Here is a 20,014-nt window from a genome sequence, read left to right on the forward strand (position 1 = left end):
TTAAGGAAATTCAATAAACTACATTTCAATATAGACAACTAAATAAAATCAAAGAAAGACTGCATAAACAAAGTGAGAAGCCCAATAAGAAAATACAAACCATTAAGAAAAATATATACAGAAATTCTACAGTTGAAGACTATGATAAACAAACTGCAGAATTCAATAGTGGGGTTCAACGTCAGACTGGACCAAAGCAGAGGACAGAGTTAGTGATTTCAAAAACAGGTCTTTTGATATCAAACACTCTGAGGAGCATAAGGGGAAAAAAATGAAAGAAGTGAAGAAAACCTACATGGATTATATAATACCATTAAAAGAAACAGTTTATGCATTATTGTGATTCCAGAAGAAGAGGGAGGATCAGAAGTTTATTTTTAAAATTCTGGCTGAGAACTTCTCAAATTTGAAGAGAGAGTTAGTAACATTCAGATACCACTTTTTTTTTCTTTTTTGTATTTTTCTGAAGCTGGAAACGGGGAGGTAGTCAGACAGACTCCCGCATGCGCCCGACCAGGATCCACCCGGCATGACCACCAGGGGGCGATGCTCTGCCCATCCGGGGCGTTGCTCTGTTGCCTCCAGAGACACTCTAGTGCCTGAGGCAGAGGCCATGGGGCCATCCCCAGCACCCGGGCCATCTTTTGCTCCAATGGAGCCTCGGCTGCAGGAGGGGAAGAGAGAGACAGAGAGGAAGGAGAGGGGGAGGGGTGGAGAAGCAGATGGGCGCTTCTCCTGTGTGCCCTGGCCTGGAATCGAACCCAGGACTCCTGCACGCCAGGCTGACGCTCCACCACTGAGCCAACCGGCCAGGGTTTCAGATACCTCTTAATTGCTCTCTCCTAGCCAAAACCTGCCACAAAGTAATCGTTATCTTGATTTTTATCAATTTCTAGATTTTCTTATTTTTGAATTAATATATATGGAGTCATGTAAGATGTACTCTTTTATGTCTGGCTTGTTTTACTCTACAATGAGATTGCATAGAGATTTATCCAAGTTGTCAATAGGGATAGCTTCTTCAATCCCAATGGTTCATAATATTTCATTGCATGAATGTACTAATTTATTTACCTATTTATTATTCTACTGTTTATGAACATTTGGATTATTTACATTTTAGGGCTATTATAACTATTGCCACTATGAATATTTTTGTTCATATCTTTTGATGAGTATATGAATATATGAACACCATTCTTTTGAGTGTATACCGATAAGTGAAATTAAGGTTCATGTGATAGGGTTAAATTAAACTTTAGTAAATGCAATAAAAGAATTTCCCAAAGTAGTTGTACCAATATATAATCTAAACAGAAATTCATGTGAATGTCAAGTAATCCATGTGCTTGCTCATCCTTGTCAATGTCTATCACATTTATTTTATCACTTTCTACTTCTTTTAATTTAATTTTTCTCAGTTCAAGTTTAATAGAGCCTGACTAGGCAGTGGTGCAGTGGATAGAACATCAGACTGGGATGCGCAGGACCCAGGTTCAAAACTCCGAGGTTGCTGGCTTGAGTGTGGACTCATCTGACTTGAGCAATGCTCACCAGCTTGAGCCCAAGGTCACTGGCTTGAGCAAGGGGTCACTCAGTCTGCTGTAGCCCCCGGTCAAGGGGGGCTAATGAGAAAGCAATCAATGAACAACTAAGGCGCTGCAACAAAAAATTAATGCTTCTCATCTCTCTCCCTTCCTGTCTGTCTGTCCCTCTCTTTGGTTCTCTCTCTGTCACAAAAAAAAAAAAAAAGTTTAATAGAAACTACAAAAAGTCAAAGTAATGCGCCACTACTGTACACATCAGTTGGCCTGCTCAATAAGTTCAGACCATTTCTACCAGAAGCAGAAAGGCTGTCTCCATGCCAAACCCCATAGGAAAGGCCTGTCCTGCTCCATACTACATCTGGGCTAAGTTTAAGGTCTTGTGTTTTAAACATGACAATAGTAAAAGACAAGTTTTGTTCTCATGGCTGTACATTGCTGCACAACCTTATAATGGCCAGTGCTCACTTCTGCTTAGAGAAATACTCTCTGCTCTTCTGGACCTGATGGTATCACTGCCAGGGTCCCAGCCAGCTGGGCATAACTTCCCCATGGTTGTCAGTGAACTGGAAAAACTGAACTAGTCACAGTCTTATTGACAGAATGGCCAACAAGAAGCTAATTTACGGTGATCTGGTGAAGGATATCGTTATCATCAATGATAAAGAAGCCTCTGAATAAGATACATTCATCAGCCTTTAAGACCCCATGGTCCTGAGAAATGGTATGCTTGCGGTCTGACAACAAGAGAATGTCGGTCCCAGTCCTCCTTGTTTCTTGGGTGTGCTGATTCATGTCAGGTGACAGAAGTCAGTATCCACAAAAGCACCTAGCACTTGGCAGCTGAGTTTCTTACATTCTTCTGCCCTATCACTGAAAGCAGTGGTCTCTGTGGGACACACAAAGGTAAAATCAAGGGGCGAAAGAAGAACACCCCGTATTTTCCTCTGGAGTCAGATAGGTTGATAGCTTTGATCTAGCCATCTGGCATAACAGCTGTGGCTTTGAAACTGAGGACAGGGTGCCCAATTTTAGCATTTCTTGAAGACATCTTGCTTTCAGCAGCTCTGAGACAGAAGTACCAAGACCGGTTTGGAAGAAGACTTTGGAAGAATGCACACAACAGTATGTGACACTGCCTTTATAGCCTATCCATTTTAGCACTTTTTAAAGTATATAATGGTATCTCATTGTAATTCCAATTTGAGTTTTCTTGATGTGTAAGATCATTGAGCACCTTTTCCTATTTGTATTGGCCTTATGTGTGCACTCTTTTTTGAGGTACTTGTTCAACTATTTGTTCATTTTTTTTTCTTAATGATCCAGTGGGGAAGAGATTTAGGCTCTGTTAAGTCGTTTTTCCCCCCTGGTTCTCTTACACTTAGCATTTCTATCCTTTTTGTGATCTCACCTGAAAACCTTAAATATTTATCTTGGACCTTCAACTTTGATAGTCCTGAATCAAAATACCCTTCTTTTCAGCACTGTAAGATCTTAACAACTAGATCAAGGTGAGAAACATTTGTTCAGGATGTTATGGTACCAGCTACTGCTTTAAACATGGTTTATGAAAATTCTGCTCTCTGTACAGGCAGCTTTGGAGTTAGCAAACACCTTTACGAAAACACTGCAAGCAGAATTTCAAATTTATTTCTCTGGAAGGCACTACTTCATCTCAAATATTGGAATCCATGGCAGTCCTTGAACTATAAATTCTACACCCAAACTAAGGAAGACTGCAAGCACCCTGCAATTGCTTTCTGCTCAGTCTTTATTCCCCATGATGAGGATAGTGAGCCTCATGAATGAACACATGAATGAATGGACTTGCAATATCACTTTTTCTCAAAAGAAAAAAAAGTGTTTATAAGGAAAAATAAAAGGAACTAAAGAAAATAAATTTCATAAATAATTTCAATTTTATAAATATAAAATTATAGTTGAAGTAATTACAAAAAAAGGTGGTCAGTCTAATGTGGTATGGTACCAAAGAATAGAAAAATTGATATTAATATCAATTGAAAGAGAAAAAGTCAGGTTTCTTGTCCTCTCCTTTCTGTATGGAGTGAGGGGAGAGAAATGTGAAAATTTCCTGGCTTGCAGAGACATACTGTGTAGGAAACCCCCTTTTACTAGGAAGCTTAAAGGGCATTTTATAATTTGGGCTAAGCATACAGAGAAATTTTGTAAATATGATTTCTATACTTGTGTGTGATTTAAATAGCTCAGGATGGATGACAGTGTTGTGTTGTAAATAAAGAGATTTTGTGCTGGGTTTTGAGAGGAAGTGGAGAAGGAACTTGGATTCCCTCCCTTTCTCTGCAGCTGTGAGGAAAAGGATAAACACCTAGCCAGGTGCAGGGGAAGGGAAGAAAGATCAAGCAAGCCCTTTTTCTTTCCCTTTCTTTCTTTCTTTCTTTAATGGGCCGTTCACAAACGCTTATCCCCTGGCGCCATGTAGGCTCCCACTCCCTCTTTTGAAGGCGTATAGTTAATGTATACCTCTAAACAAAGGAATAGTAGATAAACACTGAAAGATTTGGAAATGTCCTTTAATATGAAAAACAATATTTTTTTGCTATTGTGTTACCTTATAAGTTTTAATATGTAGAAATGTTTTTATATATTCTATAGACAAATGTTATCAGCTTAATAATGATTATGTCATTGCCACCCCTCCTTTTCCCACCAACCTGTGTGATCAAAGGTATATAACCTGACTCAGGGCTATATTAAAGGAAGGCATGATTTGGGTCAGCTTTGCCCCATGTTAGTCATATGTGGCCGGCATATTAATGAATTTCCTTTTTTTAATAAAACTCCTTAAAAATTTATTTGGACTTGGTGTCTCTATGTAAACCTGGTGAAACGTTACTTTACAATACTAAGAAAGCTATGTGCCTGACCTAGACAATGACCCAGAAATCCAGACCTCTCTTTATCCATTTCCAATTAAAGCCCATAGTCAAATGTCAGACACATTCTAAAATAAAGCGAATTATTTATAAACTGTTTACATTCCAAATAGGAGATAAATACAAACTGACATTTTATTTTAATTTTACAAATATTTAATAATATATTTAACCCAGTATGTCTAAATATTATTTCATAAAAGTGCTTGAGAAAAAAATATTATTGATACATTTTATATTTTTTAAAAATATTAAAATATAATTGGCATATGTTATATTAGTTTCAGGTATACAACATAACAAACCAGCATATACTTTATAATGTGATCACCACAACAGTCTAACAAGCATCAGTCATAGTGTAAAAGTATTACATTTTTTATAGACTATATTTCCTGTGTTACACTCTATCCATGTGGCTTATTGTATTTTATAAATGGAAGTTTGAACCTCTTATTCCCTTTCATCTTTTTCTCTTATCCGTCACCTTCCTTCCTTCTGGCAACCATAAGTTTGTTGTCGATTGGTTTTGTTAGTATAGACATTTTAATTATATTAATCTTTCAATCCATGAGCACAGTATATCCTCTATTTATTTGTATCTTTTTCCATTTCTTCTTTAGTGTCTTACTGTTTTCAAAGTATAGGTCTTTCTCCTCCGTTAAACTTATTCCTAGGTATTTTATTCTTTTTGGTGCAATTATAAATGGAATTGTTTTCTTAATTTCTCTTTCTGATAATTAGTTGCTTGTGTATAAAAATGCCAATGATTTTTACATATTAATTTTTTTATTCTGCAACTCCACTGAATTTTAAAAATGATTTCTCAGTATTTTAATAGATTATTTGATATTCCTATATATAATATTATGTCTTGTGCAAATAGAGACATACTCACTTCTTTTCCAATTTTAATGTCTTTTTTTCCCTCTAATTGGCCTGGCTAGGACCTCTGGTATTATGTTAAATAAAAGTGGTGAGGCTGGGCATTCTTCTTTTGTTCCTGATCTTGAAGAAAACACTTTCAGCTTTTCACTGCTGAGTATGATTTTATTTGTGGATTCAAGATTTTTAAAGAAAGTTCAGTCGTGTTGACATTCATACCAAATTCCACACTCCCAGAAGAAAAGCAAATGTTCAACATGAAACACATTATTTTTTTGTTTGGTTGGTTTTTGTTTTGTTTTTTTGTTTTTTTGTGTGGCAGAGACAGGGAGAGTCAGAGATAGGGACAGACAAGGACAGATAGGAAGGGAGAGAGATGAGAAGCATCAATTCTTTGTTGTGGCTCCTTAGTTGTTCATTGTTGCTTTCTCCTATGTGCCTTGACTAGGGAGCTACAGCAGAGCGAGTGACCCTTTGCTCAAGACAGCGACTTTGGGCTCAAACTGATGAACCTTGCTCAAACCAGATGAGCCCGTGTTCAAGCTGGCGACCTCAGAGTCTGGAACCTAGGTCCTCAACATCCCAGTTCAATGCTCTATCCACTACGCCACAGCCTGGTCAGGCATGAAGTACATTGTTTTGTTTTAAATTAAAAGATTTTGGTTTAGTTTTAAAATATGGAAAATTTTTTGAGGTAACATTGGTTGATACAGTTATAAGTTTTAGGTGTATAATATTAAAATTTGGCATCCATGTGCATTAAAGCATGTTCAAATATTGCAGGTGTAGTAAACCCCTCTATGTAAAATAAGTTTTACATTGGTGTAGGATATGGTGTACAGTACAAGTCAAATTCTCTGGTGTCAGCAATGACCAATCTAGCAAGCAAAAATTTTTTTAAGGACAGCAGTCTTAGGTGAATCATGTGCTGGGAAAACATCTGTGTTCGGCTTGCTTGCTTGCGTTTTGCCTGATTAGTGCATGAGCACGTGGCAGTGCCATGTGTATATAGTCTGTGTAAGGCTAGGGGTGCTTGCTTTCAGGGTGGACACTGTATTGCGGATTGCTTGCCCACAACTGCAAGGGTTTTTTTGGGGGGTTTTTGCTGTTTGTTTGCCTGCTTCTGTGAGAAAAGGTTTTCCCCTGCCTCTTCACTTACTCAGCATTGCGAGACTAACAGGGATGGCTCAATGCTTTCTAGCTCCACAGTTTCTCTACTGTCTGCCCAAATCCAATGTGAACTTGTCTGGCCTTGGCCACAGGTGTTACATCATGTTAACTTTTTTTTACATTGTTTAAATTAAGAAGAAAGGCTAAAACATCAGTGAGCTAGCAAACATCTAAAAATGTTAGAGGAAGACAGCAAAGTAAGCACACAAAGAAACAAAAGACATTAAAAGATACAATAAAAACAGAGGATCAACTTAGCCAAAATGAGTTCTTTGAAATATCAATACACCTATAGCTAAAACAATGAAAAAAAAGTGTAAAGGCACAAAAAACAAATATCTGATTAAAAGAGAAAATATTACTACAAAAATAAATAAATAAATAAAAACATGAGCTGTGTCCCAGGAATTATCATGTACTACTATGCCATACTATTAGAAATATGAACAATGAAAAAATGTCTAATAAAAATAGCTTAAAAATTCCTGCCACCATCGCTGTTCCACATTTCCCTGGCAGCAGCAGCTGAAATCAATGAAGACCCGGGCAGTAAAGCAAAACAGAGCTGGAATGAAAAGAAAGTGGGGAAGACTATGTCCAAACCTGGTCTTCCACAGGTTACAGAATTTACTCAGGTCACTATATAGAAATCTAAGAATATCTTCTTTGTTATCACAAAGCCAGATGTCTACAAAAGCCAAGCTTCAGATATCTACACAGTTTGGAAGGAAGCTAAGATCGAGGATTTATCTCAGCGAGCACAGCTAGCAGCTGCTGAGAAATACAAAGTCAAGGTGAAGCTGTCTCAAACATTCAAGAAAACACACAGACTTCAACCGTACAAAAGGAGGGTAAAGAGAAAGATGTTGATGAAACAGGTGTGGAAGTTAAGGACATTGAATTGGTCATGTCACAAGCAAGTGTGTCAAGAGCAAAGGCAGAATGAGCCCTGAAGAACAACAATAATAATATATTAAGTGCTATTATGGAATTAACAATGTAACCATCTAAAAATGAGGACCTTTTTGGGAGTTGTTTCAGAAGAGTTATTGCAGTTTGGTTTGAAATTTGTACTATATCTATTATTAATAAAGGTATGGCTTCATGTGGGATGCAAATGATAGGATAAGAGAAAAACAAATTGTGATTAGTTCTATAACTACTAAAAACATTAAATTGGTAAGCAAAACCCTTTGGAAAAAAAAAACACCAGGCCAAGATGGTTTTAATAGTTAAATCTACCAAACATTATTGGAATAAATTAAGATAAATGCAGAAATTATAAATAAAATATTAGCAAAACAAAACAAATATAAAAAGGGTAATACAATAAAGCTAATTTCAGTTTATTTCCAGAATAGAAAGTTGGTTTAACAATTGAAAATCACTATATTTTATCACATTAGCAGAAAGAAATAGAAAAAAACAAATGTAGAAAATAAATTTGATAAAATACAGCATGTATTTATAAAAAAATGTTTAAACTAAAAAGAAATTTTCTTTATTTAATATTAAGATATATCTACAAATGAGCCTACAGCCAACAACACACCAAATGGTGAAATGACAAAAGATCTTACACTGACAGAATTGAACACAGTTGCCCATTACCTCCACTTTCATCTAGTTTTGTTGTGGAAGTACCGCCTATTTTATTTTTTTAGTGAGACAAGGACACAGAGAGAGACAGAGAGAGGGACAGATAGGGACAGGCAGGTAGGAAGGGAAAGAGATGAGAAGCATCAGTTCTTCATTGTGGCACCTTAGTTGTTCATTGATTGCTTTCTTTATGTGCCTTGATGAGGGGGTACCAGCTGAGCCTGTGACCCCTTCTTCAAGCTAGCAACCTTGGGCTTCAAGCCAGCAACCTTGGGCTTCAAGTTAGTGATATTTGGGCTCAAGCCAGCGACCATGCAATCATGTTTATTATCCCATGCTCAAGCCAGCAATCCCTTGTTCAAGCTGGTGAGCCTGCGCTCAAGCCGGAGACCTCAGCGATTTGATCCTGGGTCCTCTGTGTCCCAGTCCAATGCTCTATCCACTGTGCCACCCTAGTCAGGCCACCTATTGTTTTAAAGCAAGAATAATAAATAAAAACAATCATGTTTGGAAAGAAAGAAATGAAATTATCATATGCATCTGATATGCCTGTGCACATAGAACATTTTTTAAAAGCTCAGATAAATGACTGGAATCAAGAACTGAGATTAGCCTGACCTGTGGTGGCACAGTGGAGAAAATGCTGACCTGGAAGGCTGAGGTTGCCGGTTCAAATTCCATTCTTCTCTGGTCAAGGCACATACAAGAAGCAACAACTACAGGTTGATACTTCCTGCTTCTCCCACACTGCTTTTCTCTCTCTCTCTCTCTCTTTTCTCTCTAAAAATAAGTAAAATTTAAATAATAAGAAGAATTGATATTAATTTTTACTTATGTCCACATATACTTCTATAGAGCATGACTTGTGAAAAAGGGTTAACAAAGAAAAAAAAGAATTGAGATTAATAAACTTGCTAACATACATACACTTATTTATAAACATGCAGATAGATAGATAGATAGACAGACAGACAGACATAACCTGGAGAGGCAGAGCACAGATACAGTTATTGGGAGTGTGATAAAAGGGAAACATGAATCTGGTGACAAAACTCCATGAAAGCACAGATAATGCCCTCTTTGGTTCACTGCTAAGTCTTCAGTGTGTAGCACACTGGAGGGACTCAATAACTGCTAGTTGGATGGATGAATAAATGCTCAAACAATGAGATGTGTAAACAAGAGTCCTTATATGTACCTCAGAGGGGCTGCATTAGTCAGAATGTCTAAAATAAAGTTACAAGTTGGTAGTAAATGAATCCAAAGCTAAAGATTACAGGACAGTAAAAACAGGGAAGCAGAATGGTCATTCCAGGAAAAACATTTTAAGTCAACTCTTATCCTTTAGAATTGATAGTTAAGTATAAGAATGAGTATTTAAATTTTCAATTATAATGTTTTAATGAAGACATTAACCAATATTGTTTCTTTATCACATCAATTCATTTATTTATCAATGAATTCAGTTATTTGGACTCTGTTGGCATGTTGACTAGAGTACATTAAAATACAAAGAATCCATGTGAAACTTACACTTCAATAACTGCATTGCTCAATCTAGACTGATAATTTAATATTATTTATGGACTGCTGGTTTGACACAAATAAAAATTAACATTAAACATACAGATTTTAAGAATAAAATATAATTTTTACTCGTTTTATTTATAGTGTCTGATGAAAGTTGAAAGTTAAAATATGGATAACAAAAATCATTAAATATGATTGGCAGATAATTAGTGAAATTATGTATATGCTTCCTGTGGTATTATCTCCAGAATTTGTCTACCAGGTTTTGAGATATCATAGTAATATAAAAGTTAATATTCCCTTAAGAAATAGTATACCAGATAGAAGAAATGATAGAATAATGATATTGTTTGGCATTAATTATGTATTTAAGAAAGGTCTTCATCTATGTTTAAATATTTTAAAAATCAAAAATAAAAGTATTATAAGAAATTCTACTTTCATACTTCAGATTTGCATTATTTATTGAAATGAAGGGGTTCTATCAACTTAATAATTACATTAATATAGCATCCAAAATAAATTCTGTGATGAAGACAAGATGGCGCTGGAATAGGCGGACATACCAAAATCCACCTCCCAGAACCAAAGTGGATTACAAACTAATTTTAAGAACTATCATCTGGAAAAACCAACTTTGGACTAAACTAAGACGACTTTTAAACCAAGAAACACTGAAGAAGCCACACCGAGATTGGTAGGAAAAGTGGAAATGTGGATAGGGCTGCCCAACTCCCCAGAGCAAACGGCAGCCAGGGGAGACTTGCAAGGCAGAAAGTGAGTTTAGCAGAGAGGGGAGGGTCTTGAATCCCAGGAACAAAGCCCCAGCCTGCAGCCCCACAGCCTAGAAGAGGCATATGAACAGTATTTAGCTGGAAACAAGTCAGGATACTGTTTGTGAGAAAGACTGATTTCTCAGACACAGGATTCTTTTTAAAGGGACCACGCAGAAAACCTCTCTCACAACCACTCACCTGGGGCTCGTGGGGATGGGGAGAGAGGAGAGGAGCCAGTAGCAGGAAGAGAGTGTAATCTAGGAGGCACAGGGAGAAACATTTTGGGAGACAGCTACCCTAACCCCTGGGACCAGTCACTTCCCAAATCTGAAGTGAATATTTTCCCTGGAAACAGCAATTCCAGCAAAGGGAAGCAGGACACCAGCCAAACAAGCTCTCCCATGGCACTCAGAGCAGAGTCACTTAGAAGGAGGGAGCTTTTGGGACTATAGTAGTGAGTGTTCGGGTCTGAGCTGCAGCGCTTGCACCCAACATGGCTGAGGGCTCACCGGAGGGTGGACGGCGGCAGGATGCAGAAGTGCAGTTCTGTTGGCAAGGGCGGAAGCCAGCTGGCCACTACTGGGCCCAGGTGTGAGCTCAGTCTTGACAGGCTGGGGAGGAAGGGGTGTGCATAAGCGGTTAAGCCCAGCTGCGAGCCGCCTGTAATCCAGCCTGGGGGGAAAAGGGCGGGAACTACAGAAGGGGTGGAGACCAGCCCTTGAGCAAGGGAGAAGGAGCACAGCCTTACCCCACTCATGAAACCAAGGCTTTTGGCTTGACTTGGGAGACGGCTTCTCCCCCGGGGGTGGAGCCAAAAACCCAGAACAGGCAGAGTCTGCTACTGAGCTTGGGCACACAGTCCCACCTGGCCTGTGGAGCCAAGGCTTGCAGCCATCCCACAAGCGGGCTCCTCCTGCAAGGGCGAGGCAGAAGCCTGAAAACAGGCGGAGACCCGCATTTAAGCAAAGGTGCTCGCCACTGCCCTCAGGGCCGAAGATAATGCCACCCATGGGGGCAGGGCAAAGGCCAAGGCCTCCAAGGCTTGTACACCTGAGCACGTGATCACAGCCACTCCTGTGAAGGAGAGGCAAAAACCACAGCAACAGCCCAAATCAGCAGAAACCAGCAACGCCCATACCCAAACACCCTAGGCAGCAACAGCAGAGGAGGTGCCGGGCCTGCAGACAGACCATACCTAGGGAACAGAAGCCATACCCAGTGGACACCAATGGCCAAAACCTTCCTTTACACAGAGAAAATAAGAAAGCAGAAAAATGCAACACAAATGAATCAAGAGAAATCCCCAGAAAAGGACCTGAATGAATCAGATATAACCAAATTACCAGATACAGAGTTTAAAATAACAATTGTTAGGATGCTCAAAGATATTAGAACAACAATAGATGGTCATTACAAACACCTAAATAAAGAAATAGCAAATATAAAAAAGGACATTGAAATAATAAAAAAGAATCAGTCAGAAATGACAAATATATTATCAGAAATGAAGAAAACAATGGAAAGAATTAAAAGCAGGATGGAAAAAGCTGAGAATCGAATCAGCAAGTTAGAGGACAAGATGAATAAAGGCACGGAATCAGAGCAGAAAAAGGAAAAGAGACTCAAAATGTATGAGGAAAATCTAAGAGAACTCTGTGACAACATGAAGAGAAATAACATCTGCATCATAGTGGTTCCTGAACAAGAGACAGAACAAGGGATAGAGACTTTGTTCAAGCATATCATAGCTGAAAACTTCCCTCAATTAAGGCAGGAAAACATGTCATAAGTTAAAGAAACACAGAAAACTCCATTAAAGAGAAACCCAAAGAAATCAACACCAAGACACATCATAATTAAAATACAAAAGCTAAGTGATAAAGAAAAAATATTAAAAGCTGCTAGAGAAAAAAAGACTACTACCTACAAAGCAGACCCATAAGGATGACTTCCAACTTCTCAACAGAAACACTTGAGGCTAGAAGGGAATGGCAAGAAATATTCAAAGTAATGCAGAACAAGATCCTACAACCAAGACTCCTTTATCCAGCAAGGCTATCATTTAAAATTGAAGGAGAAATAAAAAGCTTCCCAGACACACACAAAAAGAAAACAAAAAAATTCAAGGAATTCACTACAACTAAGCCAAGGCTGCAAGAATTGCTAAGGGGCCTGTTGAAAACAGACAAAAGGAGAAAATAATATAGCAAAAGAAGAATAGAGTTTTAAAGAATAAAATGGCAATAAACAATTACATATCACTAATAACCTTAAATGTAAATGGATTAAATGGTTCGATCAAAAGACATAGAGTAGCTGCGTGGATAAGAAAACAGGACCCATACATATGCTGTATACAAGAGAAATGCCTTAAAACAAAAGATGCACATAGACTGAAGGTAAAAGGATGGAAAAAAAATTTTCACGCAAATAGAAATGAAAAAAAAGCTGGGGTAGCAATACTTCTTATCAGACAAAATGGAATTTAAAACAAAGACTATAGTTAGAGATAAAGAAGGTCACTACATAATGAAAAAGGGAGCAATTCAACAGGAAGATATAACCGTAATAAATATCTATGCACCTAATATAAGAGCACCTAAATATATAAAGTGGACTTTGATGGATTTAAAGGGTGAGATCAACAGCAATACTATAATAGTAGGGGATTTTAATACCCCACAAACATTACTAGATAGATCCTCAAGAAAGAAAATTAACAAAGAAACAGCAGACTTAAAGAACATAGTAGATCAACTCGATTTAATAGATATCTTCAGAACCTTTCACCGTAAAACAGCAGAATATACATTCTTTTCCAGTGCTCATGGTACATTCTCTAGAACAGACCACATGTTAGGGAACAAAAGTGGTCTCTACAAATTTAAGAAGATTGAAATTATAACAAGCACTTTCTCTGATCACAATGGTATGAAACTAGAAATCAACCACAACAGAAAAACTGAAAAATACTCACACACTTGGAAACTAAATAGCATGTTATTAAATAAAGAATGGGTAAACAATGAGATCAAAGAAGAAATTAAAAAATTCCTAGAAACGAACAATAACAAGCATACATCAACTCAAAATTTATGGAACACAACAAAAGCAGTCCTGAGAGGGAAGTTCACAGTATTACAGGCATACCTCAAGAAGCTAGAAAAAGCTCAAAAAAAAAACAACTTGACCCTACATCTAAAAGACCTAGAAAAAGAACAGCAAGTAAAGCCCAGAGGTAGTAGAAAAAAGGAAATAATAAATATCAGAGCAGAAATAAATAACATAGAGGTTAAAGAAACAATACAGAGGATCAATGAAACCAGGAGCTGGTTCTTTGAAAAGGTAAACAAGGTCGATGAACCATTAACCAGACTCACCAAGAAAAAAAGTGAGAGGACTCAAATAAATAAAATTAGAAATGAGAGAGCAGAAATAACAACAGAAATACAAAATATTGTAAGAAAATACTATGAAGAACTGTACGCCAAAACAACTAGACAACCTAGATGAAACGGACAAATTTCTTGAAACATATAATCTTCCAAAAATTAATCTGGAAGAATCAGAAAACCTAAACAGACCAATTACAACAAATGAGATTGAAACAGTTATCAAAAAACTCCCAAAAAAGAAAATTCCTAGGCCTGATGGCTTCACAAGTGAATTATACCAAATATTCAAAGAACTAACTCCTATCCTTCTCAAGCTATTTCAAAAAATTCAAGAGGAAGGAACAGTTCACAGCTCCTTTTATGAGGCAAGCATAATTCTGATTCCAAAACCAGGCAAAGACAACACAAAGAAAGAAAATTATAGGCCAATATCCCTGATGAATTTAGATGATAAAATCCTCAACAAAATATTAGCAAACTGAATCGAGCAATATATGAAAAAAATCATACACCATGATGAAGTGGGATTTATTCTTGGGAAGCAAGGCTGGTACAATATTCGCAAATCAATCAATGCGATTCATCACATAAACAAAAGGAAGGAGAAAAACCAGAAGATAATTTCAATAGATGCAGAAAAAGCATTTGATAAAATTCAGCACCCATTCATGATCAAAACTCTCAGCAAAGTGGGAATACAGGGAACATAACTCAATATGGTAAAGGCCATCTATGACAAACCCACAGCCAACATCATACTCAATGGGCAAAAATTAAAAGCAATCCCCTTAAGATCAGAAACAAGTCAGGGGTTCCCCCTTTCACCACTCTTACTCAACGTAATCCTGGAAGTCCTAGCCACAGCAATCAGACAAGAAAAAGAAATAAATGGCATCCAAATTGGAAAAGAAGATGTAAAACTATCATTATTTGCAGATGATATGATATTGTATATAAAAAACCCTAAAGTCTCAGTCAAAAAACTACTAGACCTGATAAATAAAAGCAGCAAGGTGGCAGGATATAAAATTAATATTCAGAAATCAGAGGTATTTTTATACACTAACAATGAACTGTCAGATAAAGAAATAAGGAATCAATCCCCTTTACCATTGCAACCAAAAAAACAGAGTACCTAGGAATAAATTTAACCAGGGAGATTAAAGACTTATACTCAGAAAATTATAAAACATTGATAAAAGTAATCAGGGAAGAGACAAACAAGTGAAAGTATATACTGTGCTTATAGTTAGGAAGAATAAACATCATTAAAATGTTTATATTACCCAAAGAAATTTATAAATTCAATGCAATACTGATTAAAATACCAATGACTTACTTCAAAGATATAGAACACATATTCCAAAAATTTATATGGAACCAAAAGAGAACACAAATAGCCTCAGCAATCTTGAAAAGGAAGAATAAAGTGGGAAGTATCACACCTCTGGATATCAAGTTATATTATAAGGCCATTGTGCTCAAAACAGCCTGGTACTGGCATAAGAACAGGCATATAGATCAATGGAACAGAATTGAGAACCCAGAAATAAACTCAGACTTATGGACAACTGATATTTCACAAAGGAGGTAAGAGCATACATTGGAGTAAAGACAGCCTCTTCAACAAATGGTGTTGGGAAAATTGGACAGTAACCTGCAAAAATTGAAACTAGACCACCAACTTACACCACTCACAAAAATAAACTCAAAATGGATAAAAGACTTAAATGTAAACTGTGAAATCATAAGCATCTTAGAAGAAAACATAGGCAGTAAGTTCTATGACATCTCTGGCAGCAATATATTTGCCAATTTGTCTCCACAAGCAAGTGAAATAAAAGACAGGATAAACAAATGGGACTTTATCAAACTAAAAAGCTTCTGCACAGTTTAAGACAATAAGAACAGAATAAAAATATGAACTAAACAATGGGAAAATATATTTGACAATGCATCTGATAAGGGGTTAATAACCAAAATTTATAAAGAACTTGTAAAACTTAATACCAGGAAGACAAAAAATCCAGTCTAAAAACGGGCAAAAGAAATAAATAGACATTTCTCCAAAGAGGACATACAGTTGGCCAATAGGCATATGAAAAAATTCTCAACATCACTCATCATTAGAGAAATGCAAATTAAAACCACAATGAGATATCACCTCACACCAGTCAGAATGGCGCTCATCAACAAAACAACACAGAATAAGTGCTGGCGAGGATGTGGAGAAAAGGGAACCCTCTTGCACTGCTGGTGGGAATGTAGATGGGTGCAGCCACTGTAGAAAACAGTATGGAGATTCCTCAAGAAATTAAAAATCGAACTGCCTTTTGACCCAGCTATACCACTGTTAGGAATATACCCCAAGAACACCATAGCACTGTTTGAAAAGAAGAAATGCATCCCCAAGTTTCTGGCAGCATTGTTCACAATGGGGAAGATCTGGAAACAGTCCAAGTGTTCGTCAGTGGACGAGTGGATTAAAAAGCTTTGGTATATATATACTATGGATGACTACTCAGCCATAAGAAATGATGGCATTGGATCATTTACAACAACATGGTAATTGTAAATTACCTTGGTAATTGTTGTAAATTACCTTGGTAACATTATATTGAGCGAAATAAGTAAATCAGAGAATGCTAAAAACTATATGATTTCATACAGAGGTGGGACACAAATATGAGACTCAGAGACATGGACAAGAGTGTGGGGGTTACAGGGTTGGGGGGAGGAGAAGGGAGGGGGCTGGGAGAGGGGATGGTCACAAAGAAAACCAGTTAGAAGTTGATGGAAGACAATTCGACTTTGGGTGATCGGTGTGCAGCATAATCCAATGTCAAAATAACCTAGAGATATTTTCTCTGAACATATGTACCCTGATTTATCAATGTCACCCCATTAAAATTAATTTAAAAAAAGAATTTGTCTCACAGCTAATTCAGTCAGTTAGAAGAATAGTATAAGGATGCTAATTCTGCTTCTCAGGCCACATCCTGCAAAAGGGGCCTCAAGAAAATTGGTGATTTGGCTCCTCTGATTTTCCCAATTGGATTTTAAAAAAATAGGTCAGGAACACCCTGAAATGGAACTAACAATACATGGGCATAAATTTAAAGGACTTTTAGATACTGGAGCTGATGTATCTGTTATTGCTAAGTTACATTGGCCTCCTTCCTGGACTACTCCTGCAGCAGCCACAGAATTACAAGGTATAGGGCAGAGTAAATCCCCTCAACAAAGTTCTAGTTTTTTGCATTGGGAAGATTAAGGTCATTCTGGACTTTTAAGCCTTATGTGCTCCCTGGATGGCCAGTTAATTTGTGGGGTAGAGATGTTTTGAAAAATACAGGAGTGTTGCTTGTCAGTCCTAATGGTTTAGTCAGTACTCAGATGCTTGATTGGGGATTTTTGCACACTAAGGGACTAGGGAAAGAACAGTGAGGAATTCTCACCCCCATAGAAGTGGCACCCAATACCAGAAGGTGTGGATTAGGATATCAAAATTTAGCATAGTGGCCTTGGTAGCTCCTGCTACCTCAATAATGCATTGTGCAAACCCACTTACTTGCAAATCACATAATCGTGTATGGGTAGATCAATGGCCCCTTTCTCAGGAGAAACTTAGGGCAGCTGCTCAATTGGTACAAGAGCAGCTACAGCTTGGGCACATTGAACCATCTAATAGCCCATGGAATACACTTCCATATTTTTATCTTGTCGCCTCCTGGATTATCAAGGGGCATAGGCGACCCTTACAGCTTATTGGTTTTGAGCCTCAAAATTGTTGTTGTTCCTTTTTTCAAAGGATCAACAACAATGGTTCTGGGAAACTTCCACTAAATGGCAAATCACTTTTGCAAATCAATGGAAAACTTAAAATCTGCTCAAAGACTTAAATTATATGCCATTATCATGGCTTTTCAGCATTTGCCATATTCCTCCTTTAATCTGTATACAGACAGCAAATATTTACTTATGGTTGTTTCCACTATAAAGACTGCTATCTTAGGGACAACTGCTGATGAACTATTTCAGCAGTTCCTCATTTTTCAAAGACTTGTATATCAACATAAAGCTACATGTTTTATAGGACATACTCGAGTTCACTCCATGCTCCCTGGAGCTTTAGCACAAGGGAATGCCCTTGTTGATCAAGCTACCCAAAAGAAAATTATTTGGAGCAACCATGACAGATCGAGCAATTCAGTCTCATACTATTCATCACCAGAACGCTGCAGCCCTGTGTAAACAGTTTCAACTTTCTCGGGAAGCAGCATGGCAGATTGATAAATCCTGTCCAAGGGGTCCTATACTACAATCTGTCCCTTCATTTGGAGTTAACCCTCAAGGACCCCTACCAAGACAACTTTGGCAGATGGATGTTACTCATATACCTTCATTTGGCAAACAGTCCTATGACCATGTTCCAGTGGATACCTATTCTGGATTGATAGTAACCTCTTTCAGAACAGGAGAGGCTGCTAAGCATGTTATAGCTCATTGTCTGTATGCATTGTTCTATTATTGGATTTCCTAAACTGGTTAAACTGACAATGCTCCTGCATATGTAGCAAAAGCATTTACTGTATTTTGTCAAACCTTTCAAATTATGGGTATTTCTTAAAATCTTTAAAGTCAAGGTATTATCAAAGTGTACCCAGCAAATATTTTAAGGTCAATTTAAAAAAATTTAAAAGGGGGGAGTCATATCCTGGAACTCCTACGGGTCTACCATATCATGCTTTTTACTTAAAACAATTTAAATTTCTTTTGAATGCTGTTGAACAGAAGACACCAAATCTTTTTGTCCTGCAAACTTCTACCTTCTTTTATTTGATCCAGCTAATAACACTGTTTTGTCTTTTTTAAAATAGCTCCAGATATACAGAAAAGGTTTATATAGGTGGAGGGGTATCCTCAAATCCCTCAGTGAGATCTTCTGAGCATGGCTTTTAAGGTACCAAGAGGCAGAAAAAGCCCAATATAGATCAGGAGAACTACCAGCTTTTAGGATATGCCCTTAAAGGCTCCAAGGCCCCAAAGGGGTCTCATGGGATTCCATCTGGGTCCTGCTTCAATAGTGAATAGGAAGGTCATTGAACTAAGGCCTGCCAGGCTTACATGCCTTTGTTGTGAGGGAAAAGGGACACTGGAAAGTAGGTTTCCCCCTCGCTCCTCTAAGGGAGGGTTCAGTCTCTTCCAGCCCTGCTCCAGCCACCTATGACCTAACCTTGCCCAGAATGCTGGGGTTTGCCACTGAAGGCTGAAGGTGCCCAGGGCCGTCGGCCCCATCTATGACACTGTGGACGAGCCTAGGGTATTTCTTCCAAGAAGAAGGTAAACTGATCTTATTTACACAAGGGCCACTTAACTAAGTCTTGCCTGAATAGTCAGGTTTTTTATTCTTCCCTTGAAGATCTCTGTTGTGGGTGTTGATAGTCCTATTTTCTGCTGCTTTGTTTAATATATAGTGTTTCCTCTTTCCTCCTACCTCAATGCCCCACTCATCTTTCAGGCTGGGACCTACTCCTAATTTAGAGCTCTCTTTCCCCCTTTTGCCAACTTCTATTATGAATTTACCTATACCACCCAGCTAGTGTATCCCAAGGTTCTCTTTACTATGCCACAGTCACAGAGCTCTAAGGAAAAGCAACCTGGTCTCATCTCTCCAGGCAGAGGAGAACAGAAACCCCATCTCCACACATGCGGCAGATGGCTTTTCCAGTCTACCTGAATCATTACCAGCTAGAAGCAGTGGTCATTGGGACTTGGACATGAGCCGCACAGTATAGAATTGTGACAACAATTCCAGTGCCATGTGGACTTTTCCTGGATGTGGACTTTTCCTGGACTCCTGCTCCTTGTGATAGCTCCTAATGGACTGAACTGGGGTTAGGTTGCATTTACATGGATTTGAAATGGTGTTGGTGCCAACTTGGACTTGGTGAACATGTTAAGGACACTACTCTTTTATGGATTCTTGCTGCATTGGCCAAGAGTTTGCTTAAAGTCTTTAATTACTGTAGAAAAATAGAAGACTGGATAAAGAAGATGTGGCACATATACACTATGGTATACTACTCAGCCATAAGAAGTGATGACATCGAATCATTTACAACAAAATGGTGGGATCTTGATAACATTATACAGAGTGAAATAAGTAAATCAGAAAAAACCAAGAGCTGCATGATTCC

At 37.8% G+C, this 20,014-nt stretch overlaps 2 pseudogenes; one reads left to right on the forward strand and one right to left on the reverse strand.

Moving 5' to 3' along the window:
- Positions 1-2,008: 2,008 nt before the first annotated feature.
- Positions 2,009-2,595, reverse strand: LOC136385794 (peroxiredoxin-1 pseudogene; annotated as a pseudogene).
- A 4,401-nt stretch (positions 2,596-6,996) lies between these two features.
- On the forward strand, positions 6,997-7,517 carry LOC136386404 (nascent polypeptide-associated complex subunit alpha pseudogene; annotated as a pseudogene).
- The last annotated feature ends 12,497 nt before the right edge of the window (positions 7,518-20,014 follow it).

The sequence above is a fragment of the Saccopteryx leptura genome, chromosome X (assembly GCF_036850995.1).
Source record: "Saccopteryx leptura isolate mSacLep1 chromosome X, mSacLep1_pri_phased_curated, whole genome shotgun sequence".
NCBI lineage: Eukaryota > Metazoa > Chordata > Mammalia > Chiroptera > Emballonuridae > Saccopteryx > Saccopteryx leptura.